Source organism: Cimex lectularius, unplaced genomic scaffold (assembly GCF_000648675.2).
Source record: "Cimex lectularius strain Harlan isolate CLEC.00 unplaced genomic scaffold, Clec_2.1 scaffold162, whole genome shotgun sequence".
In the NCBI taxonomy this organism is placed as follows: Eukaryota; Metazoa; Arthropoda; class Insecta; order Hemiptera; family Cimicidae; genus Cimex; species Cimex lectularius.
In genome coordinates, this window is record NW_019393086.1 from 526,867 (window position 1) to 554,176 (window position 27,310).

Here is a 27,310-nt window from a genome sequence, read left to right on the forward strand (position 1 = left end):
CAATGTTTTATTTTTCAAATAGTAAAGAAAAATACAGGGTGTTCGGCTACTCGTGTTACAAACTTTGCCCATAAATTCTACATTCAAAATGTAACTAAAAAGTCCAAATTAACTATGGTCTGAATCTCAGCAGTTTCCGAGTTATTCCAATTTTTCTCTTTTTTTAAGATTTCAAGACAGTGCTTCAAATAAACAATGGTAACTCCAAATCTAAAAGATTTTGGACAAATCCGTTGATATCATTGAAAACTGCGTTGTTTAAGATGTAATCAATACTAACTTTAAACCTTCGTGAAATAAGTGAGTGAAAGTATTCCATTTCATATCCTTTTTAGAGGTGTTCATATGCTTTTTAATTATTTTTAAGTAATAAATTCATTTAATAAAATTATTCAAAATTTCCTTAAGTTTTTTGTTTTTTATTATTATTAATCTTTTCCTTCAACTACCGTTTTTTTGTTTTCCTTCATCAATTTCTTCATCTTTGAAAACAGAAATTAAAAAAGCAATTGCACCACTAAAAAGGATATTAAATGGAGTACTTTTTCAGAAATTTGCTGGTCTCTTGGTTTGGAAATAGTAGTTTAGAATCACCATAGTAAGTTTTTCAACTTTGAAAAAAAAAATTTTTTTTAATACTAACTCTTATTTCACGAAGGTTTACAAGTTTAGTAGTGATCACATCTGATTGGAAATTTAACGCAGTTTTCATGGGTTTCAACGGATTTGTCCAAAACCTTTTAGATTTGGAGTTATTGTTTATTTGAAGCAAGGTTGTAAAATCTTAAAAAAATCAGAAAAAGTGAAATAACTCCTAAACTGTTGAGATTCGGACCATAGTTAATTTGGACTTTTCGGTTCATTTTTGAATGTAGAATCTACTGGCAAAGTTTGTAACATGAGTAGCCGAACACCCTATATAGACAATTTTGGTGAAAAATATTTGTAGTGCAGTGTGAAAATGAAATGGTGGCTAAATTTTATCGAGGGAAGATTTTCTATGGAAGGCGAAGAAAAATGTTTCTCAGACATAATGCTTTTAAGTTTCCATTCAAAATTATCCAGTAAAACTTTCAGTAGAGAGGTCGCAGTATCGTAATCCTTAGACGACAGTCTCCATACCGTTGAGTTAAATGTAGATTTCTTAAGATGTAACATGAAATATGCGATTTTGGGGGGGGGGGGGAAACAGCGTCCTAGAATTCATTGAACGCCTAACGACCGACGCCCCTTTGTAAAATATTTGATAAATCAGAAACAAATAAAGACTATAATTAAAATGTTTTAAGGGTGAATTTGTACTTGTGATGTTTCACATGTAGTATCTGTGTCATAATCTCTTTAGCAATTAGTGCATGTTTGCATAAAAAGGTCTGAGAGAGGTAGAACAAAATAAACTATTCGCTTTTTCTCATAGAATTTTTCCCCGAACATATTTGTAATCAGACACAATTAATTTAAGGTTGGATCTTGTCGTTTTGGTGATGATTATTGAAGATATACAAAATATCTCTTGCCAGAGCACCGTTTTAAAAATATTTGTTGTTAACATTTACAAATAAATTGATGTAATTATTCGTTTATAGGACTGAACGGCTTCAGATTGTTAAATATTGTATGCCTGATGGTGTAGCATAAATCTCAATGATCTTGGAAAATCTAGTTAAACCAGAATTACTGACATAGCAATCGATCAATACACAGCAGAATAAGTTCGTCAATTGCATTTCGGGAATTTTTTGGAACTTTTTATAGCTCTATACCTCAAAACTAGAAAGAAAGTATTCAAAAATAGTTACAACCTAATGACAACGTAGAATTCCGAACCACGGCAAATCATTCTGAGGTATAACTTGGGCACTAAACGCTGGCCATACCAAAATTTAGGACAAAGTTAGAGCAACTGATATAATAATATGTCTGAGGTGCAACAGATACAATACTAGACTTTGAAAAATTGAAAAACCATTCGATGTAATTATTTAAAAGTGAGAACAATTTTTAACTATGTAAAGTTAAGGCAAAAGAAGAAAAACCTGGAGTAAAGTTCAATGGGAGTGATACAAGAGAATGGAATAAATGAGGACCACATGGCACTCGGCCCCACCATAACCACCAGATAATCAGGCAGCTCCAATGGTTTTCTAAGTCTTCGAGATCAACTCAAAACCAGTCTGAAACTGCCTAAATACCCTTAAAAACTCGGATCTGTAAATAGACTGACGCGAAAGTGGGTCCCAGGACATGAAGAAATTTTAGGCAACGAGGCAGAAGACATACTAGACAAAAAGGAAACCTCGAAAGCATCATAGACCACAATAAAAAGAACTGGAATCTTGGGTTACTAAAGAAAAGGGTTACTACAAGAAAAAGGAAATCGTATTCGACAGAAACGAATTAAAACCTCTAAAAGGTATATATCTAGGACAGTAAAATACTACCTAAAAATGGGATTATTAACAGATAACCAATGCCGACTCGTCTGAAGGAAACAGAGTCATCAGAGATATTCTATGAAACTGCCCTGCATCAGCTATAAAAAGACTATGATACCTACGAAACCTATTCTTGGGCAATATAGACCTAGATACTGTAATAAGGTAAGTAAGAATTCTCTATTTCATTAAACAAACAAAAATCGTCCAGAGAAACCAACAGCAGAGATCGACCAAAATAGGCGAAAGTTTATGTGCTAAAGGAGGAAATCTTCGAGGCGACAGATTCACCACTGAAGATGGTCAGAGGCCGAAAAACCAAAAATGTAATGTAGAGCAATTGGAAACGACAAAATCAACAACTTGGTTGATAAATAAATAAAATTGGGGGGCGTCGGTGGCCGCAACGGTTTAGGCGTTGACACGGCGCTCATCACTGTAAGGTAAAGGTCCCGGGTTCGAATCCAGCGGCCCTGCATTCGAACCCGACATACTTACAAATGGGCTTTTTTTCAAAAACACCGGCAACCTGAGGGTTTATATGACCTCTGCTGTTGCGAACCCTCGTAAAAAAAGTCAATCAATAAATAAAACTAGTGATAATGAGATGGATTCCGGGTATCGTAAATGTTTCACCAAAATTTTAACAAAAGAATTAAGTCATTAAATGCTAACTGTCATTTTAGGAGGAGTTTAATCATAATTAATTTAGTGTTTTAATAAATAATAATTTGCATGTAATTACCGTATTCCTAAAAGTAGCTTGAAAAGAGTCTAAATAAACTTTCCACGTTGTCCGCTGAATTATTATTATTTATTTTTTGTTTAGCCGAAACGTATCAATGGGATGATAATGTGCAACAAGAGTGCACTACACCGTCCTTTTACTTGGTCGGGAGGTCCTTCCCGCAGGAAATGGAACCAACCGGAGGTAGTTCCGGAAAGCCATTAAGTACGTCCCGACCGTGGTATCAAGTGCGGTGGATCGTGAACTGTTTGTCCCTCTGATCGTTCTCGATGTAAACTTGAAAACAGACCGAGTTATACGTAGATACTTTCTTTTTTAACTCACGGACCTTGAGGAGGGTCGATGGCCACCAGGATCCTGGAAAAGAACAATGAAAACTTTTAGTTAAATATATTTTCACCATCTTTATTAGTAAGGACTAGTTGCACTGTAGTGTAACGATTATATTGCTCAATACATAGGGTCTAACTGAAGAATACGAAGATTAATAATATAATTAATAATGCTTACATAATAATTAAATTTTTATATGGACACACAAAAATACCCAGTATCATTTGGACTAAACCAATCCAAGAAAGAGTCTAGGGTCAAGGCAGCTTAAGCGATCCGAAATAAATCCTCCATGGACTGATCCAGGATACATGTGAAAAAACATAATGAAAGAAAAATTTCGTAAGTTTGCTATCTTGTGGATCCTGTGTTACGCAGGGATAGAAGAAAATAAAAGCCTGCAGATCTACCAAAAAAATCAAACCACCGACGAAAGAAGAATATTAAATTATAATAGTGATTGCAGAGATTATGTGAATGCCTGAAACCCTTTTTAACTTCAAATTAATCTTTTTAAGCACCAAATTAACCCTTTCTAATATAAAATTAAACCTCATTAATTTCCAATTAACCTTTAAGACATTAACTTACCACTTTTTATTTAAACTAACCCTTTTTAACTTTAAATTACTCTTTTTAATTTCAAATTAACCCTTTTTTTAAACATTAAGGCATAAAAAAACTTAAGAGAAGTTATGAAATAAAAGCATGTAAAGTACATTTCTTACAATACATACATTTATATATTTGGGAGGTTTTTTAAATATAAAATAACTGGTCTTTTAAAAACTATTAGAAAATTAATTAAATAAAAATTAAAAATATATAATATAAATATAAAAATAAATAAACTAATTTTTCTTTTAATTTAGGACATGTGAAAAATGTCGTATTTAAGAGCCTAATTGTTTTATATTAAAAATCTCAAATCAGACTAAGAATAATTGGTTTCTATGTTTAATTTTATATCATTAAATAAACTTAAAAATGGTTAATTTGATGCGAAAATAAGTTATGAGTTATATAGTTATAAAAAGAATGAGTTAAATATAATTATGAAAAAAGCTATAGTAGGAATGGCAGACGAATCACAACGTATATTAAAACCATGTTGCCTCTCCAATTTTCATTCTAGATATGGTGAATGAATGTATTTATTGGCGAGGTTAACATCCTGCCAAACTCCCAATTCTATTTTTTTTTTTTTTTAATTTGTATTTTATAAGATAAAATAAGAGAGGATGGTCGAAAGACTATACGGTTGAGGTAATGAGGGTTCCCACAGCAGGCGCTATATCAACCCTCGGGGTGCCGGTGTTTTAAAAAAAGCCCATTTGGAAGTATGTCGGGTTGGAATGCAGGGCCGCTGGATTCGAACCGGGCACCTTTCGTAGCATTGATGAGCGCCGTGTCAACCCTAAACCGTTGCGGCCACCGACGCCCCAGGGTTTTTATTCTGGAGAAAAGTTTGTTTCTTTACTTAATTACTGCATAATGTATTGTGTATTTGCTAATTATTAATTTACATGGAAAGGTATCATTACGTGTGAAAAAATGTTTAAATTAAATTGGAAAAAGTTGAATTATAATTGGAAAAGTCGAAATTAAAATTGAAAAAAATAAAAAATAAACATTAGTGAATAAAATAGTCAAATACAAATTAGAAAAGCTTGAATATTAATCTGAACAGTCGAAATAAAAACATAAAAATTTGTGTAATAGATAGAAAATTTTAAGTTAAAATTTAAAAAAAGTTAAATGGAAAAAATTGAATGTTAAACAGTAAAGTTTAAATACATTTGGAAACAGATCAATTGCATGTGAAAATGATTTTGAAACGTAATATAAAATGATTAATTGTAAATAATAAAGTCGAAATTAAAATGGTAAAAATGGAAAACCAAGTTAAAATGGGAAAAGTTTAATATTAAATCGCCAAGTTTAAATTAAAATTGTAAAAGTTTAAATTAAAATTGTAAAAGTTTAAGTTAAAATGGAAATAATACATGAAAAAGTAGAACAAAATAAAAAAAAAGGTTGAATAAAAGTTTAAAAAAATCTGTATATTGACCAAGTCCAACAAAAGCGAAAAGAACAGGAAAACTATTTCTTCGTTCGTCGACCAGGAGATAATCTGTTGTTTACACTCCAAAAAGTTAATTTCAAACGTTTTCCTCCCATAATTAGATTGTTATTTTTTTCCATAGTTAAAACAAGGCGACAACAGAATCAAAGCGTTGTTTATTTGAAAATTACTTGATATGCTAACTGAAAGTGCTTAATTTTAATACGCAGATATGTTTTTTAAGCTAATCTTTGTTTAAACAGAAACACATACGAGAGCAAAATCGTAAGTTTCTGATTATTGGTGAATTGATGACATCATGTCCGATATAATTGAATTGGGTCCTTGGCACCATATAGGGAGCGAGTAGGTCGGACCGATATAAGAATTGTACCTGAACGTTGAAGCGAAAATCTGGGTCCCCTGAACCGATTTTTTGAAAGAAGGCTGTTTATTTTTAGTACTTAAAAGATATCTCATTTTGAAATTGAATGTATTTATTAATGTGAATGACAATTACGGTATCAATACTCCTTGAGCCAAAACAACGTAGTGATCATTTCGTTCTGTAAGTGTTGCTAATCTTGAATAATGTGTTTGTTGATTTTATTTTTAATAACACCTTTTACATTGAGGTATTTGTCTATTTTTATGCCACCTTAATTGTCATATAAACTATAAAGGAGTATAAAGATTTTGTTCATTAATAGTGCGTAGGTGGCCACAACGGTTTTGGCGTTGACAAGGCGCTCATCACTGTAAGGTAAAGGTCCCGGGTTCGAATCCAGCGGCCCTGCTTCGAACCCGGGACCTTTACATTACAGTGATGAGCGCCGCGTCAACGCCTAAACCGTCGCGGACACCGACGTCCCTGTTGAAGTAATTGTAATACAGTTTACAGTAACATCATCTACATCATTTAGTGTTTATCACAACCCCAAACAGCAGCAAACGAATAAATTTTGGTGACAACATACAAAGTTACCATGTGGAATGTTTTTCGATCGTAACGATACTGTAAGGGTCCTTACAACTACTATACTTACGAGACCAAAGTTAGATCAAATCACTTCAAAAGAAGGTTTCTTAAATATTCGAACCTCCCACACACATTTATCTACCGATCATTTTTAGATTCTAGCTGAAATGAAGCATTGTGAAACTCTACACCTGCTAGATTCTTCCTATGACAACATTAGTTGGCTTAAGTAATATGCAGAGAGGCCTCGAATGAGGAAAAAATCGGAAAACGTTTTGAAATAACCTTATTCACACAATGAAAGGCATCTAGACAGCGATGAATTTCTTCTTACCGTTTCTAAACGCGTGTAATTGGCTTTATGACCTTTCGATATTTCCGATAAATGTCATCTTACAAGATGATTATACACTGCTAATTCAGGCGGTTTTCCATTTATCAAACTCGAGAGATGGGGTAAAAGGTTTGGCCGCCGATTCTTTTCTCTCTTTCGCTCCAACCGAGTGGTTAAAAAACACGTTTTCAACGAGAGGGATTAGCTCCACAAGAGAAGAGGAACCGGGTCGGCGAAAGAGAGCACAAAATCGTAATTATTGACCGGTTCCACACGGCGGTTATACCAATTAATAGGGGAAAAAGAAAAATGGAAAGCTTAATTTCAAACCCGTAACTTATATTTAGATTGTCAATGATGCAATAGGTCCACTTTTACTTGTGCCCTTCTTCTTATGCACTTTGAAGTGACCATTTGATTATTCTATATACCTAATAGTTACAACATAAAATTTACTTATAAATTATTTCTAACAAGGTTAGATACGTTAAAAACTTAATTGACTAGATCAAAACTCAACTAACTTTGATTAAATTATGGATTATTTTTGTAAAAGTAAAAGTGAACCAGTTCATCATTACACTTTACGTAAGTCTTTTTATTTTTTATTTCTTTGTCCGGCACCGCTTTAGTCAAAGGGAGGAGATTATTACAAGGAGCAAGTCGTCCTTGATTAAGGGAGAAAGCATTGTAAGCAAGTAGAAGTCTTTGCGTAACCACGCGGTGACCCCACAGACATCTTCGGTTTTTAAACTCTTCCAAAAACTTCTTTGATTTATTATGAAGGTGTAATTATATTCTGTATGGTTTGAAATATACGCGGTATTTGACATTTTCAATTCTGTATATATTTTTAATTTAATACATTACTTCGGGATGTTTATACTTCTAAACTTAATGGGTTATGTATAAAAAGAAGGCAGACAACCATAGTTGATTGACTGTTAAACTGTTGGGCAACAGTTGTCGTTTTATTTATCAGGACGTTATTTTAATTTTTATATAGCATCTTTACATCATTAAACATTCTCACATTTAAAAAATTGCCAAAATAATTACAATATACATGCTAGAAATAACTGACATAAACACTTTATTTGTGGTTGAATTTGAAGTTGTGAGAAGGATTTATTCCGATTTAGATTCCTTTATAAGTATACACTTATTTTATTAATAAGGATTATCTTTTTAGGGTCAGGATAAACTACTCTCCAACCGGAGGCATCGGGCAGCTAGCTCATACAACTATAAAAACTACTTAATTCTCTTTCACAGCATGTCAACACCTCGCGATGTCTACATTCATCACTTCTCATTTTTATCAAAAACGGACTCAACGTTAGAACAATTTCTATTTGTAATAAACAAAAAATCTTTCATTTTTACCGGCAGGGCAACTTCAACATGACAGCATCCTTGACGGGAACTGCGAGAAGGCTCATCTCTAATTAAAGTTTGGCACCCGTTATACATTCTACGCCAACCGCTGCGGCCTTACAAATGCTATTAAAACATCCATCGCTGGATATCCATCTATCTAATCCATGGAAAAGCCAAAGCAGCGGCTCACAGGCTCATAATGGACAACTATCTGTAAGGGTAGGCCATGTCAACGAGCAATGGAACTGGAGGGACGCCAATACTCCAAACTATAACTTCATCAACAAGGGAAGGAGGGGAAAATCAGAAAGGGAAGAGTGAGACAAAGAAATACCTCCGAAGGCCAATTCGTATTGGTATATTGATGGCTCAAAAACAGAGGGACGGGAGCTGGAGTCCTCGGGTAAATCTGAAGACTGAACTGATTTTAAACTTAGATAAATACGCTACAGCTTTCCAGAACACTGCGCCAGAGAAATAAAAAGGCGATGAACACATTCAATATAGCCATTTTTCTCTGCCATTCTGACGGCACTTACGACCTTAGCCTCATACGAGTTAAAGGCAGAGAGTATGGACTTGAATGGAAGCCTTTGCAGAGGTGAGTGACACTAATGACCTGACCCTCTCTTATTCGGGACATGAGAGCATGTTGGCCAAAAAATGATCCAATATGAATTCTTGTTCCGAAACCTATTGTGGCGGAATGTGGCCTAGCATCTTGCCAAAAAAAAAAAAAAGAAAAAAAAAATCTACAAATGGTTCCTTAATGGGTACAAAATCGGGTAGAATATGCATGAGGCAGGCAAAGAGATTCATGGAAGGGCCATCGCTAAGGTTACAAAGGCATTACTTATAAACAGCAACCAGGATTCTGGTTGTACCCCTGGCAGAGTACTGCCGCTAAGAAGTACGGGATAGGAGTACCGACATAAGAAACACTGTGCAGATACTGTCGGCAAAAAGAGGATATTGCAGAACACATTTTTTTGTGAAGGTCTTTGTAGGAATAGATTCTTGCAACTACGAGAGGAAAAACCAGATGCTACACTAAGGAGCCCCTGGCAAGGCTATTGATTTAATAACACCCTGAAGCTGTCCAGTGAGTTATACAAATAGAGTGCACAATTGATCTGTGATGGTGGCCCATAACAAATAAGTTTCAAATTTTCAAATGCATAAGAAAACCCACAAAACTGATTCGTCGTGGATGGGCCAGCTGGACAATTTCATCAGGAGGTGAGAGATTAACGAAAATACAGTCAGTCGCCATTTTGCTCGCCCTTTGAGTGGATCGTTTTGTTTAAATGTAATTCATTATAAAGATTAGAAAATATTTGAGACAGAGACAGAGAAAATATATATATTTGAGACAAAAGGTTTTTGGAAGGTGTTTTGATTAACCATTAATATAAATTTTATTTTGACTATTAAATTAAAAGGGCTCGAAGGGTTTCTTTGAGATTCTACCTTACGACATCAAATTGTAAGTCGTTTATTTTTATTTTATATGATTAATTATTCCGTGAAAGATTGCAATCAAATTTTAATGTTAACAATAAAATAATTTTTTTTTTGTGAAGTTATGTTATTTTTTGTTTTTTCTCTCTCATTTTTTGTAAAAATATAATAACATCACAGATCTACTCAGGTCGAAGTGCAAAAGGCCTTGTGGCGATCTTTTTTACCCCTACCCATATCCCTATACCATCAAGATCTTCAGCCGTCTTGAGAACTGTCGGGCTATAATATCCTAAAATATTTTGTTTGTTTGCTTCTCCTTGACATATTTCAAACCTTTGAATAAAATAACAATTTTTTTTCTATTTTTTTATTTTAAATGTTGAGAATTTTGTTATAACATTATTTTTTTAAATAAGGATTATCCTTGTTGGGTCACAATAAGTTACTCTACCAAGCTGAGGCTTTGGGCAGAAGAACGAAAGGAAGAAGGACCTTTTGCTTAACTTTGTTGGAAACATATTTTTTTCCTTTGAAAGGAAATTGTAAATGGCAAGAAGTAACGTATGTTAACAGTGATCTTTTATCAAATTTTATTTCAATAAACTGTTTTATTTTTGTTTTATTTACTTTGGTCAGATCGCGATTTTTTTTTAAATTAAATAATTTGAGTTTGCTGCGCACTAGTCTTTATTGATAATCATGAAGATCGTTACAATCACCATTCCAGAAGTGTTGATGAGAGAGTTGATCCTTCCTCCAGCCACGTTCCCCTACAACCTTATTTGACGAATAAACGTTTATTTGTCGTTACCTAAAACACCTCTTGTATCACCCCTATCTTGTAAGAAATCGTGAAAAGTCTTATTTCACGTGGCCAGTCATTCTGGGCGGGAGTGAGAATCGCGCATGTAAGCACGTCATCCAACCTACGTCTCGCATCGAAATCAACTTTCTTTTTCATCTTTTTTTTTTCTTAACTTAATGGACGGTATAAAGGTCGACAATAACTTTCTTTCAATTCAATTTTTATGGTATATTTTAGGACGGTTTCATTCTCCATGAGTGAAATTGAGGCGAAGTGTCATCAATAAGGAACACAAAAGGAGAAACGGCAATTTCAAAATTTTCTGCTCTTCAATTTACAATATTTTTGTGTTTTAAGTTTAATTATCGCTAACAATGTCAATGTGTAGATGTTTATAAATATTACTATATCTAACACTAAATACCTAATCTTTTTGAACGTAGGATATCAACAACACTTGCAATCAAAATCACATAAACTATCCAATTATCTTAAGCCCATGATTATTTAAATTTTGTAAATTGGTCGTTTTCGAAAGCCCTGGTCTTTCAGGCAAGTTTCGGCAAAGTTTCAAATAAATACTATTTCTTTAAAATAAGATTTTTATGATCATCCTTTTTTTTTCTTTCAAACTTTCCATTATTGATCATTTTCATTGCGCCACAGTCAAAAACCACCCACTTGTAATATAACTTGATTTGTATACATTTTTATATATTAATCAAATTTTCATGTTTTTTAACGTTTAATAATTGAGTCTTTGTCTAAAAACTGTAACACACACTTAAAAAAAAACACTGTACTCTAAAAAAAATGTAAATTCCTAACGAAAATGAAAAACAAAAAAAAAATTTAAAAAAGACGACCAGATAAAATTTATTTTAGATTTTTAATTAACATTTCAATATCGCGTATTTCCTCCTTTTGCCTTGGTTACATCTCGAAGCCGCTTCGGCTACTTTCTACCAGACTGGAAATGTCTCTTTGCTGGAGGTTAGCCCATTTATTGGTAAAAACAATGAGACAAATTAAGGGCAGAATTTTCTTTTATCGAGAAAATTAAAAAAAAATCAAATGAGTGGAATTTTTTGGCCTGTCAGTGTACAATAAAAAAATATTCGCTTAATTAATCAATTAATTTATTTTTTAAAAATATTATGAGACAAATAAAATGGTGAGATTTCTTCCTGAAACTGTATTTTGGTAGTATCATATCATTTAGTCCAACCGATCAACGCTTTTTTGTAGCCAGAAGTTTTTCGTCTATTATGCCATCTTCAGGTATCGCATTTTCTAATATAACGTAATTATTGGTTAACAAAAAACGTATTCAGGGTCCGTGTTCATCTATTTTGGTTGGTTCATATCATTTTAGTTCTATCACGCTGTTTGGGACTATCGGACGCAAAAGGATATCTTACAGTATAATAATAAACATGTAGAACGATAAATTTGTAACTAGATTAGGGTAAACCAAGGCTATGTTTTGGGCCCTTTGCTCTTCAGTCTCTTGGTGAACGACATGCTATATGGAGATCATCATCAACAAAGACAAATGAGTTCGCTATGGGTGCCAGGGAAGGGAAAGAAGGCGAAGGGGTTGATGGGCTTATTATAAATATTCGGAACCCGATAAACTACACTGATGGCATAAACTTTGCACACGTTAATAAGCTAGGACCGGAGATAAAATGGTCTGGGTTTTTTTTTGCGAACTTCATCCTAATTTTTCTCCCATATAATGGCACACTAAAACGTTAATGACAAAACCTGGAAGAGCAAAAAGAAAGCTTTCGGTTATAACAACGTCTTGGTTGAAATGAAAAAGTTAGCGTCACGAGCGGGATTCGAACCCACGACCATCGGCTTTTTCATTTCAACCAAGACCTTACATAAAAAATAATAATTAAATTTATTTGAAACAAGTGATTTGGTCAATTAGACTACTAAACATAATGGGTTATAATAAAGTTGAATTTAGATAAAATCTAGATGCGTTATGAAATTTTTAGCGGGACGACCTGACTCTGGCGAGTAACAAATGACTAATAAAATCCAAAAATGCCTATTTGCGCTTTGATATTAAAATTGTATTTAAGGCTCTAAAGGGTGCCTGAAACGAATCAGATTTGGTTTTTTTCAAAAATATTTTTTTGTCTACTTCTCTACAAGCCTCTTTCCGTCTTTATAACTTTTTTATATATCTGATTTTATTTTGTGCTTTATTATTTAGTTATCCTAACAAAACTAAATCTACTGATATAAGAACCTTGCACAATTAGGTTCATTATTTTTTTTTTAAATTATTTCTGAGGGCACATTAGTATGAACGCTAGGACACGTGCTTAAAAATTTGCGACCTAGTATCATCAAAATTTCATTAAAATCTATGGTCCCACGGCGTTTGCAATTTATCCATCTAACTTGTCCTTTTTTCTTGGTTTATTTCATTCACAATAGTTCATTTCATTGTTTATTTACACAAAAATCGTACGAATTCTTGACAAATTTATAGTAAAAAAGAACTGCCTAGGAAATGACATAACTAGAAAGAAATCCTCCAGGGAGGGAGTTGTTAATAACAAATAATTGAACTTTCTCCTACATAGGAAACCACGTCGCGAATAATATATTAAAAGAGTGTTCTCAAGAGTCGAAAATCTCTCGGACAGACTGAGTCGGAATACAAACTTTCATTCGTGTCAAGTTCACAGAGATGCTCTCCTTTCCAATGGGTCGCATAAGGCATGGAGTTTTTATTCCGGCCTTATCGTTGCCACATTTGCACAAGACATGTATGTCGAGTTTTTTCTCCAAAATTTGTAGTCGTTTAAAGATGCTTTATTAGTAAAATAGTCTCTCAGTTATATTCAACCGTACAGATATGTTGAAATGATTTATTGTAAATGCTTTCTATTAAGCTCACGAGTTTTAGTCCATTTGTCTGTTTTTATTCCATTCCGGGTTTAAGGCTAATAAATCAAGGCAGGTTGTCTCATCGTTCATCATGGAACGTCAGTGGAACAATAACTCATCGAAGTACCGAGATGATTGCCCGGGTCGGCTTAGGTGTTTGAATTAGAATTTGTGCCCAGGAACGAAAAGAAAAAGAATTATGCTAAGGACAAAGGTATTCATCACGTTCGGCGGTACTTTCGTACTCGAAAGTGACAACGTGGAATTACACGATGGCTAATTTCCCCTTCAGGTGCCCTTCCTTAATTCCATTCGTGACTATTGAGATTGAAAACCGATGAGTTAAACTCATGAGATGAGTTTCTAGAGCAACAGACCAGATTTTTCCCAGGCTTCTAGACGGAAGCAAATAATTCAAAGTTGCAAAAATTACGATGATAACGTGCTGTTTTGTGTAAATCAACGTACAGAAGGACTTTTCCTGGTTATTTTTAAAATTGAATCGAGAACAACAAACTTATGTAAACGTTTATTCAATTTAAAAATTTAAATTTATCTATAGACCTAATACAGTGAGCTAAAGACGGGCGTACATTTGTTTTTCCATAGAATGTTTATTAATTTACTTTAAACTACACATTTCTTTGGTTTACTTTAAAGGATTCGTCATATATTACAAATTATATAAAAACAATTGATTTTAATACTTTTAGGATCAAATAAAAAAAATTCAACTCTAGGATTGGAAATTTACTATTCTATTAGGCTAGTAGAAACGTTATGCGTCTAATAGCTAGATCTAGGAATATTTCCTTTATTAATAAATAATCAATGAAAAATCATCTAACTGAGAAGTAAAGATTATCTCCAATTTAACTTGTTATCACCTTGTTACTTATAATTGCATAAAAAAAGACGATATTTTAATCAAATAAAAACGTTAATTAAAGTGAGAAAGCTAGGCAATAACACAGAGAAAGAGGGATTAGAAAAAACGAGAGCTAGAGAGAGAAATAGAATGAACGAAAATATAGGAAGGTAGAGAAAAATAAATAGAGCGAGGTATAGAGCACAACGAATAAAGGAGAGAAGGAGGGATACTGACAAAAATTGTGAAACAGAGTGTGAGGAAGTGTGCAAGAAAATAGAGAAATGGAAAGAGAAATAAAGAGAGTGAGAGAGAAAAAGACAGAGAAAGATAGATAGAGAAAGATCGAGAGTGTGAATGTGAGAGACGGTAGAGAGAGACATAAAAACGTTAATGAAATTAAGAAAGCTAGGTAATAACACAGAGAAAGAGAGGAACAAGAAAAACGAGCGAGTGAGAAACAGAATGAACGAAAATATAGGAAGATAGAGAAAAATAGATAAATAAAGGGAGATATAGAGCAAAATAGAATAAGGGAGAGTGAAATAAAAATTGTGAGATAGTGAGAAGAAGTGTGAAAGAAAATAGAGTAAGGGAAATAGAGACAGGGAGAGTAAAAGAGAAAAAGACAAAGGAAGGTATATAGAGAAAGATGGAGAAAGTTTGAGAGACGGTAGAGAGAGACAAAGTAAACATAATAAAGGCAAACTAAATAAGTTCATACCAAATTTTAAATTACGGTGTAATATACATTTAAGCAATGTTTACATAATTTTCGGTTCTGTCTCTTCAACAATTAAAAATGAAATTGTCTACTTATATTTGAGTTTATTATTATTATTTTTTTTAAACGAGGGTTCGCAACAGCAGAGGTCATATAAACCCTCATGGTGCCGGTTTCGAATGCAGGGCCGCTGGATTCGAACCCGGGACCTTTACCTTACAGTGATGAGCGCCGTGTCAACGCCTAAACCTTTGCGGCCACCGACGCCCCCCTCGAGTTTATAAAGTACAAATTTGGTAGCAATATAATTAATGCCGTAATAATTCTTTTTTGTACACGTATATATCTGTTGTGTAACAATAAATTAGATTTACATTTAACGTTATTTAACACTAATATTTCTACATAAAAGTGGGAGATGAAAAGTATGGTCTATTATAAGAAGATGATTTTATTACCATGATCGAAGCTTTAAAAAACTGTAATTGATACGTTAAATCAGCATTAATTGAAAATATTAATTATATAGTTTAATGAGCCCTGCTGGAGGTAACTTATTTTTTTCTGTAAGAGTTTAGACCATCTTTTTTACTTATTCCTATAAAATTGGCCCATCACAATTTATTCATGTTTAAAAATTTACACTGAATCCAATAGGTAAAAAACCCAAATTTTAACTGGTAAAAATCACTAGTAATAACATCCCCCAGTATTAATAATTTTTATAATAAATAAAAATCTATAAAAACGGAACTCCATGCATGATTGAATTTCAGCTCTGTTTATGGAGTAAACCGTTTGTTACTATTAATAGATGGGCCGGATGAAATTTGAAATATTATAGATTTTACACTCTAGGAAGAGAACGATTGTGGGATCTTTCAAGATCTATGATGAAGAGGGTAGTCAATCTACCCATCTAAATGTCGTAAGTATAATTGAAATTTTTTATGCCAACTGATGATTTCATCTTTCGAGAAAAATCATAATACTACCTCGAGCAATTTAACACATTTGCACCACTGTTCTGTTTTTGTTTTTACATATCTGTTTTCATTTTACCTCTTAATATTACTTTTTTACCTACTTTGTTTTTTGTGATGTGTATTACCTTTAGATCTCCTATTTCTATCTGGATGAAAGTCATGCAATCTTGAGGACTGACAAAATGTCGGGCAGTTTCAAACTTGATGTCGCCACTGTTTGGCAATTTAGGTCCTAAATATCCAATAGACAATTAATTTAGGACAATTTGGGTCAACTAGCCTCTTCTATTAGAAGTTAATATCTTACGAGTTTTAAATGAGCCTGAGGAAAGTAGTTTCAGTAAAGTAGTTTAATTTTTTCAGTAAAAGTAGTTTTCAGACTGTCTGCACAGTGGCATTGAATTGTCTGTCCGTTTAAAATGTTTATAATTATTCCGTATCTCTATTTTTCTATATTCTCTCTCTCTCTCTCTCTCTCTCTCTCTCTCTCTCTCTCTCTCTCTCTCTCTCTTTTTCGTCCTCTATCTATCTCACTCTTTGTCTCTCTCCTTCTCTCTATATTTCTATTTATATAAATGTATATAAACAAAGGTCCAGCAAGCAGTGTACGTGTCGAAAGGTTAAATCGTCCGAATCCTCACCACGAGGTCGTTACAGACGTGACAATTGTCTCCGATGGGTCGTTAGCCCTGTAACGACGTAGCCGGAATGTAACCGGAGGATTAGGTAAGTCAGCTGAGGGGTCTGACCACCGATGTTCCCCTCTTTGATATTTCTTTTTCTTTGTTAACTCATAGGCTCAGCAAAAATAACCCTGAGGTATTAGAATCGAGTTACTCGACTGTGAAGTGGCAATAAATCGAATAGAATGAGATTTACAAACGCCACGACCTCGGAGGAAGAAGAAAAATCCAATTTACCGAGAAGGAGATCACGCGTCGGCATTCGTGCTCGGTGAACATGTCTTAACAATCCGATCTATCAGTGAAGAATGTGGAACTATGACAATTATGAACCTATTGCATGCCCTTACTGTAAATTGTCCAGGACCTACTGTAATAAAAGATCATAATGGTCGGTGTGGAACCCGTTGGCCGTTTCGTTTTAGTCAGTTTATTCTAGCTGTTTCGGTCTGTCGGACCATCTTCAATCCTGTCTCTGTATAAGCTATTTTTTTAGTTTTTGTTTTAACAAATTACATTTCGACATTGCTTTGAGGTAAGACTCAAGACCAAGACCACTCCTTCGCTGATGTGTACGTATCTGATAAACATAAGGCGTGACTGAGCGAGACCATATCGGGATTCTAGCATCAACTCATCAATCTCCCTATCAACAAAGTTACGTCTAAGATCTATACAACCATGCTGAATTGGTTGAATTTTAAAATTTTCAAACATATTTGTATTATTGGATATTATATTCATTAAAGAAAAGAGGAAAGTGTTAATTATGTAAGTTATGTAAAATTTAAAAACATAATTTCATATCGATATGTGTCGTGATTAGTGACAGTTAGTCGAAGATTATTCAAAAATCGTGAGATGGGGTCTGGTGTGATGTAGGTTTCAGAAAAACATTTTCTTTATCGTGCCAACGTTTCGATCTTTATTGAGATCATCCTCAGGGCTCAAAATGTTTGTTTTCTGTGTAATAGTGCCGTTCTTGCGTGTCGTGTTGAGAGACCTAAACTTTAGAGTCTTGCTTGTTCTTGTATGCTCTTCCAGAAACGTACTATAAGCATAAGTTTATATGGAGGTACCTCACTGGCACTCTCACCACGACCCACAAGAATGGCACTATTACACAGAAAACAAACACTTTGAGCCCTGAGGATAGATGATAGGATAGGATGAGAACATATAATAAACACTAATACTTAAAGCCACACCAGTTTTGTAATACTTTCGCTTAGGCAGTCCCTTACTAAAGAAGCATGAGACATATTTTGTTGTATACGAATTTTCGAATTGATTCATTAATTTTATATCGCAATAACTGAGGCATGTTCCTAATATCTGACAAGTGGATGAGATCAGTATTATAACAAAAACCAGTTAAACCATCATCCGAAATTTTCATCCTAACGGCCTACCTCATTTGCTCCCGTAAAACTATTTGAAGAACTAGTACTGAAAATAATGAAATCCCGTATTTAAAAAGTGAACATTATACTGAGCGGATTGGTGGAATTTAGCGTCAAGTATTGAAAAATATGTGTTAAGTTCCTAGATTTATCGCAATCCTTTGACCAGGTTTATTCTAAAGTTTAACATTCAATCGAAAAACAAAATTTTCAAAATGATATGTACTTTTGACCTTTTTCTTTCCGGACAGGTTGTTCCAAGATGTCTACTCTGATTTGTTCAAAATCAAGGCAGGCATACCACAAGGTACCATCCTAGGGCATGTTATGTTTATACGAAGTGACCTACTTCAGATGGAAAACAAAACCATCCCAATTTGCCGATGACACAGCCGCATTCTTAGTGGCAAAAGGTATCAATAATGATGAAGAGATTAAAATAAATGACATGTACATGTAAATTTACAAACAGACAGCCTTGTCACAAAAACACAATTTTTAAATAAAGTGGAAAAGTTAATGAAAGTGAAACAGCAATACAGATAGATACAGCGGAAAAGAAAGCGACAGAAAATAAGGGATTGTGTAATAAATAAACTAAGATAATAATTGACGGTGACATAAAGAGAGGAAAAGTGAGTGAGTGAAAATGAAAGAGAGAGAAAACAGAGAGGGAGCAAGAACGAAATAAAGTCTGAGAGAAATAGATAAATGGAAAAGGAAATAAAGAGAGTAAGAGCTAAAGAGTGAAAGAAAGCCGAACAGAGAAAGAGAGAGAGAAAGAAAGAGAGAGAGAGAGAAAGAGAGAGAGAGAAAGAGATAGAGAGAGAGACAAACAGAGAAAGAAAGAGAGAGAACGAAAGAGATAGATAGATAGATAGAGAGTGAAAATTGGGAGAAATTGGCCTATTTATTATGCAAGAAAGCGTTTAAATACATATCGCATCTAGTAACTTAATTAAATTTTTGATTTAAATATTACGATATTATTATTTTTTAAAATGTAATGGTTTAATATTTTTGTACAAAAATAACTGTTTTAATTTTCTTCAATTACACAATTGTGTTAGCTCTTAGAGCCTTACATATTGTTTTTCTTTTGGGTGCCATCTTTCAATGATAGAGATGATTTTTTTAAATAGTTTATAACTAACAATACTTTATTTTACATTCTAGGATGTATGAACGCTGTAAAACCAGGCTAATGTCAATAATAAAGTTTTTAGGAATCATTCATACTTGAACCTTTCAAAAAGAAATGACAGAAATAAGGGCCAAATATTTTTGTCTCAATTAATAAGAAACAAAGGAAATAGGTGGTTTCGTTGTTATAAAATAAATAAAACTGCCTATTTTTCACTACTATCTGTATATAATTAATTTTGATGATGAATGGACAATTTTTCTTTCAGCGAAAGCAACTCAAGTAAAAAATTTCCTTTTGATTCTTGCAGACGCAACAAAAAATCTTTTTCTGGATCAGATACACCATAATTATTAACGAAATATTTTAGGTATATTAAATTTTGGCAACTAAAGATTATTGTTATTTATTAGATTATTTATAGATTATTATGAGCATTTATAAAATAGATTGAAAGTCCTAATCCAAACAAAATTTCTCGGCGCTCAATTTTTCTCAAGTAACGGCATCAACGAGAAACTGATTAAATGATTACATATAAGGTGGTGTTTTGTCATAAATAAAAACGATTTTAGCATTTTTTAGGTCGAGTTTCGAACAGGATTTCAAGAGTAGCTATCAGTCAGCCAATTCAATCTCGCCAAATGTAGAAGTGGTTAATGGGGTTCATCTGGATTTCCTGAGATTTATTGTTCGTCAGAACCAACTTTTCATTCTTTAATCATGGATCTTTTAACAAATGGCTTCAAAGCATTTGGATTTGTGACCTGAATATAGTGCAACACTCACTCAGGTGTACCTGCACGTTTAACATTTTTTTTTCTCGTTTTGGTCCGAATTGTCGCTTCGTAACGATTAATTTGGCAATGAAAGTCGTAATTTTCACCGGACTGTCGTTTTGCTTCCTCGTTGGTCGGCCTACCGTGTCACGTTCCCCGTCGGACCGTAACCTCAGTGAGGTGCAGGGCGGTCTGCCGGACAAGACGTAACAATGCCACAGCGTGTTATGAAATTTGGTCTTAACAATGTTTTTTAAAAAAATGCAAGAATATTTTGATAAAACTAAAAACATATACAAGCAGCGTGTCATCCGCAAAAGAAGTAAAAAAAATATTTCAAATTATAATGATGGAGGCATATTAATTTATAGATTCAAGAATGTAAGCTATTAATATTGATTTATGAAAACTTTTTTTTCATTTATTTATTTTACAACTGCGTACAAGCGAACTTCAGACTTAGAAGTCACGATAGCTCAAGTGGTTAGAGGAGCGGCGTATTGAGCCGAAGGTTGGGTTCGAATCCCGCTCGTGACAATAACTTTTTCATCTCAACCAAGACCATAGATAAAAAGATTAGTTAATGGAAATAATTAACATGGTCAATTATGACCGCTAAACATATATGGATTAATGTGATAATAAGTAGTGAATTTTTCCTGATTTAGAGAACCTGTAAGTCTGGAAAATGAAAAAGTAAGGGACTAATTTCGAACTTAGGTCAGCTTGAAAATGAATAACAGTGAAGAAGAAAACTAAAAACATGCCGTTGTGTGTCATCCTCATAAGTCTCGGAAAAACCGATGTCATTTCAAAGTACAAGCTTCTAGGCACATTTATTTATAAATTCAACAATGTAATCTAGGGGGATTTATCTACGAAAACAAATTTAAGTAGCTGTAGTTCATAGTTTTAACGAAGTACATAAAAGTTTTCGCAATCATCAATATCATAAATAGACACATTTACTGGTTTACTGGTAACTGGAACAGTCTGAGAGTTGAAAAGTACGGAGACTTAACTTTTAACTTAATTCAGTTCTAAAATTAATAATAGTAAAAATATAAGCTTTGAGCGGGAGAAACACAGGTGAATAATTAATACCATTATTACTTAGACCATTATTCCAATTCATTGTTAGTTTTCTCCATTTTTCCAATTAATTATTATTTTTATGTAATGTTTTTCGTTGAAATGAAAAATGAGTGCTCCGAGCGGGATTCGAACCCAGGAACTTCGGCTCAATACGCCGCTGCTCTATTTGAGCTATCGTGACTTCGATCCCTTCAGACACCAACTTCTGCATTGAAAATAAGGCAAAAGAGGGATTATTCGAACTATTATAGGTTGAGATGGGAAGTTGGTGTCCGAGTGGATCGGAGTCACGTTTAAAGGTTGGTGGTTGGTTAAAAGGTTAGAGCAAATGCGTATTGAGCCGAAGGTCGTTGGTTCGAACCCCGCTCGTGGCGCTAATTTTTCATCTCAACCAAAACCCTTAGATAAAAAGAATAATTAATAGTGATATGTTTTTAGCTTTGTACCGCGGGTGAAATGGACATCCTGTTCGGACGGTGACTCTCCCACAACTCCTTGAACCCTCGACGATAAATGACATGTTGACATTTGGATTTCACGCATAGTTACATATCGGTTCTTTGAGATGGCGTCCTACAATGGAATTTCCCTTTTCAGCCGTTTCATGATTTCACGCTGGCTCATGTCCCGTTTATACGCCGATTGTGCACATGCCAACCGTATGTGATCAATCAACTTCCGGTTACTATCGGGTTGTCCGGAAAATAATGCAGGATTTTAAGTTTTCATTAAAAAAAATCTATATAAAATATTCTGTTTACGTTTACAGGATTACTCATTTGTATGAATGTCNATTTTGATTAAAGAACATTGCTTTAAAGTAACTAGTTTCTTTTTTTTTGTTTAATACCAAAATCCTGCATTATTTTCCGGACAACCCAATATAACATTAAAATGGATTTTTTTTTAAAATGAGATTTGAGACCGGAGTCAGAACCAGCATATGTGTCCGGCATGCAGAGAACGCTTGCTTGATTTGTCCCACCTAATAATTAAATGGTGCAATTCCTTCGCTCCACATAGAGAGCGCGTAGGAATGCCACTTGATGTGAGAATTGTGCTTGAGCATGGCAGTTAATATCTTGGCATCCTGGTCAGATTCTTGAAGGAAATAGAGTTGTTTTATAGTATATAGTAATGATAATTTTGTGCCCCTAGCGTGTACTGAGATAAATTCATTCAATATGCGTTAATGTGTAGTGCGAGAGGGTCGATGGGTGAATATCGAGTACCCCCATCAACCCACAATTGGATTAGTTATATGATATAGATATATGATATATATGTAGGGATATCGAGTTCTCCACCACCCTGAGTGAATAGTATGTTTATACAAAAGCATGTATTTAAGAGTGAGTGAAAGTGTGAATGGGCTTGATTTAGGCACTGATTGCGTTGGTCCTGAAATGACCTAGCTGTTGATAACACCTAGAACCCGACTTCGGCGGCTAGACGATTAAGACCGAGTCCTAACCCGAGACTGCCAACACCCTGGGCGGGTGATTACGAAGGCCTGCAGGTAATTTATTATAAAGTACAAAAGCTGAATCTGCCGGAGGTCTGCCAGACGTGACAGGCTCAACTTTGTACACCTGTGGGCGTATGTACATGCATGTGCAGCTCATATAACTCAGTAATCAGTAATCAGATTTGAGACAGACCATAACAGCAAGGGTAGGCTGACCAAATATAATCGGAAACGTCAAAATGACAAATTTAACTAATACAAACTAAATTTAAATGTCAAAACCATAAGTTATAATAGACGTATAATTTGTATACTGAAAAACATTTGTGTGGGTGCTATATTTTGAATTTTCCACCATTGAAGTTTTTCTCAACCCAGTAAGGGATACATGGACAACTCGTGGACATCTATTCATCTAAGAAATTGTACTACTAGCTTACCTGAGCTAATATGTTTGTTTGTAATATTCAGAATTTTGTATATTTTACTTTTAGTCAGCTTCTTAAAAAAAATGTTTTTTCAAATGTATTTTTCAATACTAGCCTGGGTTTTCTTTTCTCCATATAGATTAGGTTTTTGATTATAATTAAATTTAAAAAATAAGTAAAAATCCACTCTAACCATCATAACCACATAAACATTTCCCTTGTAAAATCAAGGGAATGTATAAAAATAAAATAAATTTAAGTTAATTTTATGTTGTGAAACGTGGAAGTATTGAACTGGCCAAAATATTCGTCACAGTTCCACAAAAACGAAAAAAAAACAGCGGATCACACGATTTTCTCCTTTCTTCTGAATTTATCACTAATAAGACGAAATTACACTGTTCCTGTCCACGGTGTACCGTTGGCTCCGCAAATCGCCGTCATTTTATTGAAACTTATATTTTTCTAATATCCCCAATCACATGATTATTCCTTAAGACCCCGGAAGGGCCTTCGACCTCGAAAGAATTAAGTAAAACAACTCGAAAAAGGGAAAAGGAGAGAAAAAACCGTTGCCTCGCTTCTAAAACAAATCCGTGACTTGATAATAATACAGGTGTCCGGATTAATTAGGAATCTGTAATTTCCATCATATTTTAAATAGAACGTTGTCCTGACCTTCAACACTGTGAAACCACAGAATGAAATTAGCTGGTAGAAAAATGTATACTCCCAAAATTGCAGATCAACTCAATCTCGATAGACTTCATTTACTTCATGAATTTTTTCTTTTTTAGACTTCTCATTTTTGTATCTCATATTTAATAAGAGGGGAAAAAACGTTACCAAAATGGCCCAAATTCATGCCGTCGGGGCTGGCAATGTTCAGAACGAATCGTCAGAAAGATTTCTCCCAGCTCTCCAGCTCAGGTGTCTGATTAAAGCCCAACAGCCGGAGTAAATTAGGTACGGACAATTTTCGAGAATACGTACAATTGTCGCACGTTTTAAACATATTGTGAAATCATGTGAAGGTTTAAGGGACCAGGGAGATTGGGCAGTTATGAAATCGCCTGTATCAGTCATGCACTTGGGCAACACGGGTGGTGGTGGCCTTCGGACTAATTTGGATAATTGTTATTGATGGTATAATTGCTTTAAATGAAGGATACTGGGCTGTACTAGGATAGAAATATGTAAAAGCGATCTGTTTCCCTCCCTTTAATAAAACTCAAATGCCAAAAGAAAAAAACACCAGCACCTGTTATATAGTCTGTTAAAACTAACCAACCTGTCTCACCCAGAAATTTATAAACCCTAATTAAATACAGAAACGACATAATGTAAAACAAATTGTGAACTGTCATTGAGTTGGAACAAAGAAATTATAAATTTACAAAAGGAAGAAAAGGAAGAGCTTAAAGCAATTGGTTGAGAAGTATAAAAATATAATTGAAAAACAAAATATTAATCAATTTTCTTGTTATTTACATTATACTTTCACACAAAAAAAATCCCCAAGGCATACTTTTTGTATATCTGCATTGGCAGCTAACTTGCCAGCCAAAATTCATAAATAAAGCTGATAATAATTGCTAAACAATTAAAAGAAAAATCCTGCCAATAACCATCACTAACCATCTTAAGCCATTTAATAATTAAATGTTTATTCGTTCTCAACTTTCTTTGAGTAAACGTGTACGGAAATCAAAATCTAACTAAACCGATATGTGAAGGTGTGAGAGATAGATAGATAGAAAGATAAACAGAGAGAGAGAGAGAGAGATAAAGGGAGAGAGTGAGAGAGAGAAAGAGAAAGAGAGAGAGAGAGAAAAAAGAGAGAAAGAGAGAGAAAAAGAGAGAAAGAGTGAGGGAGAGGGAGACAAAGGAAAGGAAGAGATGATTAGATAGATTCGTAGTTATATATAGACAGAGAAAGAGAGTGAATGCGGTAGTGAGTGAGTGAGTGAGTGAGTGAGTGAGTGAATGTGTGTGTGTGTGTGTGTGTGTGTGAGAGAGAGAGAGAGAGAGAGAGAGAGAGAGAGAGAGAGAGAGAGAGAGAGAGAGAAGACATAAGTAGAGAGGGAGTGGATGAAAAGGGAAAAAGAAATATGAAATGCTAAAACGAGAGGTGGGGAAGGAGAGGGGAGAGAGAGAGAGAGAGAGAGAGAGAGAAAGAGAGAGAAAGAGAGAGAGAGAGAGAGAGAGAATGATTTGGTAAAAAAGTGAGATAGACGGACTGACAAAGAAAGAATAACGAGATACAAGTAGATAGATAGAAATAGTGTGGCATAGAGAAAGAAATGGTAAGGTAAGGGAGAGCGAATGACGATGAGATAGAAACAGAGAGAGGGAAACAAACACATTCAGAGTGAAAGGGAGAGAGAGAAGAGATAATAGTGATGGGAACGAGTGTGTTTTAATGGGAGAACGAAATAAAAGAGAATAAGTTTTAAAAAAATAGAAAGGGAGGAGAGAGAGAGAAAGACAATAAGTGAGGGTAACTGTTTTAAAAATTCTTTATGCTACTTTACGATTATTTGAAGTATCGTAATTCAATTTTATTTATAAAATTTTTTTACAAGTATATAATACAAGAATAATATTAACAAGTATATAGATCAGAAGGTGTATAGATACGGAGTACAGCTAGGAATATCTCCTTTCCAATTAATGGTATACTGAAAATTAGAACGACGAACTAAAGTGAGAAAAACCATTTCCTTGTTTATTCTAGATATTATATTATATTTGCTTGTTTTATGACTATAAATATATTAACCTATACGAATCACGATCTTAAAAATTTGTTTCAATAATTCTACAGCTCATGAATGTGTGAGAAAACAAAGTTTCACTTGTGTAAATGCACTTAGCGAGAAGAATACCGAAGGAATTCGACCTTTCATCAATCCCTTCACCATTCCACGCCCCTCAAAGTGGGTTGTGCGTTTAAAGACTAAAATACAGACAGAAAACGATTTCCTGCTGTTTAATTATACATAATTCATGGCACTGGCTGGACTCGGCCAATTTCGAACTTGTTACTTGTCGATGAAAATGAACGCTGTCGTCAGAGGAGTAGAGAAGGATTTCCTGTTTTGCCCCTTTGCTTTATCCATTCCATGCGAATTATACCGATTGACCGAGAAAGAAAATATGAAAAAGTCAACAATTAGGCCCTGAAAAAGGGAAATCAAAAGATGGAAAACTGGGGGATAATCTCTTGCGGTGTTTGTACTTTCACGTTTTGGATTCCTTTCACTGGGTTTGTGGTGGCGTTGGGAAACGTGTCAATAACATCGGATAAATCGTCACGATTATTATCATCCGTGATAGCGAAATGAACACATCGAAGTACGTTCGGCTAACGTGGAACCGAGGGGGGAGCGTCGATTTGCCAACGAAGTTCCGGCTTTCCGCCAAGTGACGTCTGCCAGACTGTGATTATAATGTTCACCGCCAGATGAAAAATAAACAAAAATAGGCCGTGTTTTACACAAATACAGCTATCAAATAATAAATTAAGGCGTCGTTTATTATTTAGATCAAAACAACATTTTAAAATGTTGGATCGCAGTGGCTGAGTAGACAGGACGTCCTACTCATTTTTGACACTATAGAGGATCTGGGTTCGAATCCCGTCACAGCCCATGGCATTTTAATTTGTATTATTAGTAATAAAATGTAAAAGGTATTGTATAGCTTGTTCTACTCCTTGTGCTCCACATCCAAACAGTACTTGCACATTAAGCCGTTCAGTATGAACTTATATATTTACCTTTTTACATTAATTACAGTTTTTGTTTACTTTAAAATGTTCATGAAAGTTGCAAATGGTTTACCTTATAATTTACGAAAGGTAAGTTGTTATTTTTTAATATTTTTCTAAAATTTATCATTTCTATAGGTAAGTCGTTTGTCACATTTCACAAATAATAAACATACATCCTTTATCATACTTTTCATACAGAATTAAAGATTTTTCGTGATTTCTTTTCCCAGATGAAATATGGTAGAAATTTTAAAGGCAATATTTTACATAATTAACGACAATTAATGAAGAACATAACAAAAAGACGACTCTTTAGTCAAACTTAAAAACAATCCTCTTGAGGTCTGCAGGGTCATGAACCTGAAGTTTGGTCATTACTGATCATCTTGAACCCAACCAAACCATTAACAGCATATTAACCAAAATGGTGAGATTCACCACCACAATCTATCAATTCTATTTGCAGTCATACACTTCCAATAAGAAATAAACTAACAT

At 34.1% G+C, this 27,310-nt stretch overlaps 1 protein-coding gene across 2 annotated transcripts in view; it reads right to left on the reverse strand.

Moving 5' to 3' along the window:
• Positions 1–27,310, reverse strand: part of LOC106666059 (whirlin) — a 148,885-nt gene that overhangs the window by 63,248 nt on the left and 58,327 nt on the right. Inside the window, exon 4 of one of the 2 annotated variants that reach the window (XM_024229887.1) lies at positions 3,512–3,540. The exons of the other annotated variant lie outside the window; for it this stretch is intronic. The gene's annotated coding sequence lies outside the window, so the exon portion shown is untranslated. The remainder of the gene's footprint in view (positions 1–3,511; positions 3,541–27,310) is intronic. 2 annotated transcript variants of the gene reach the window in all.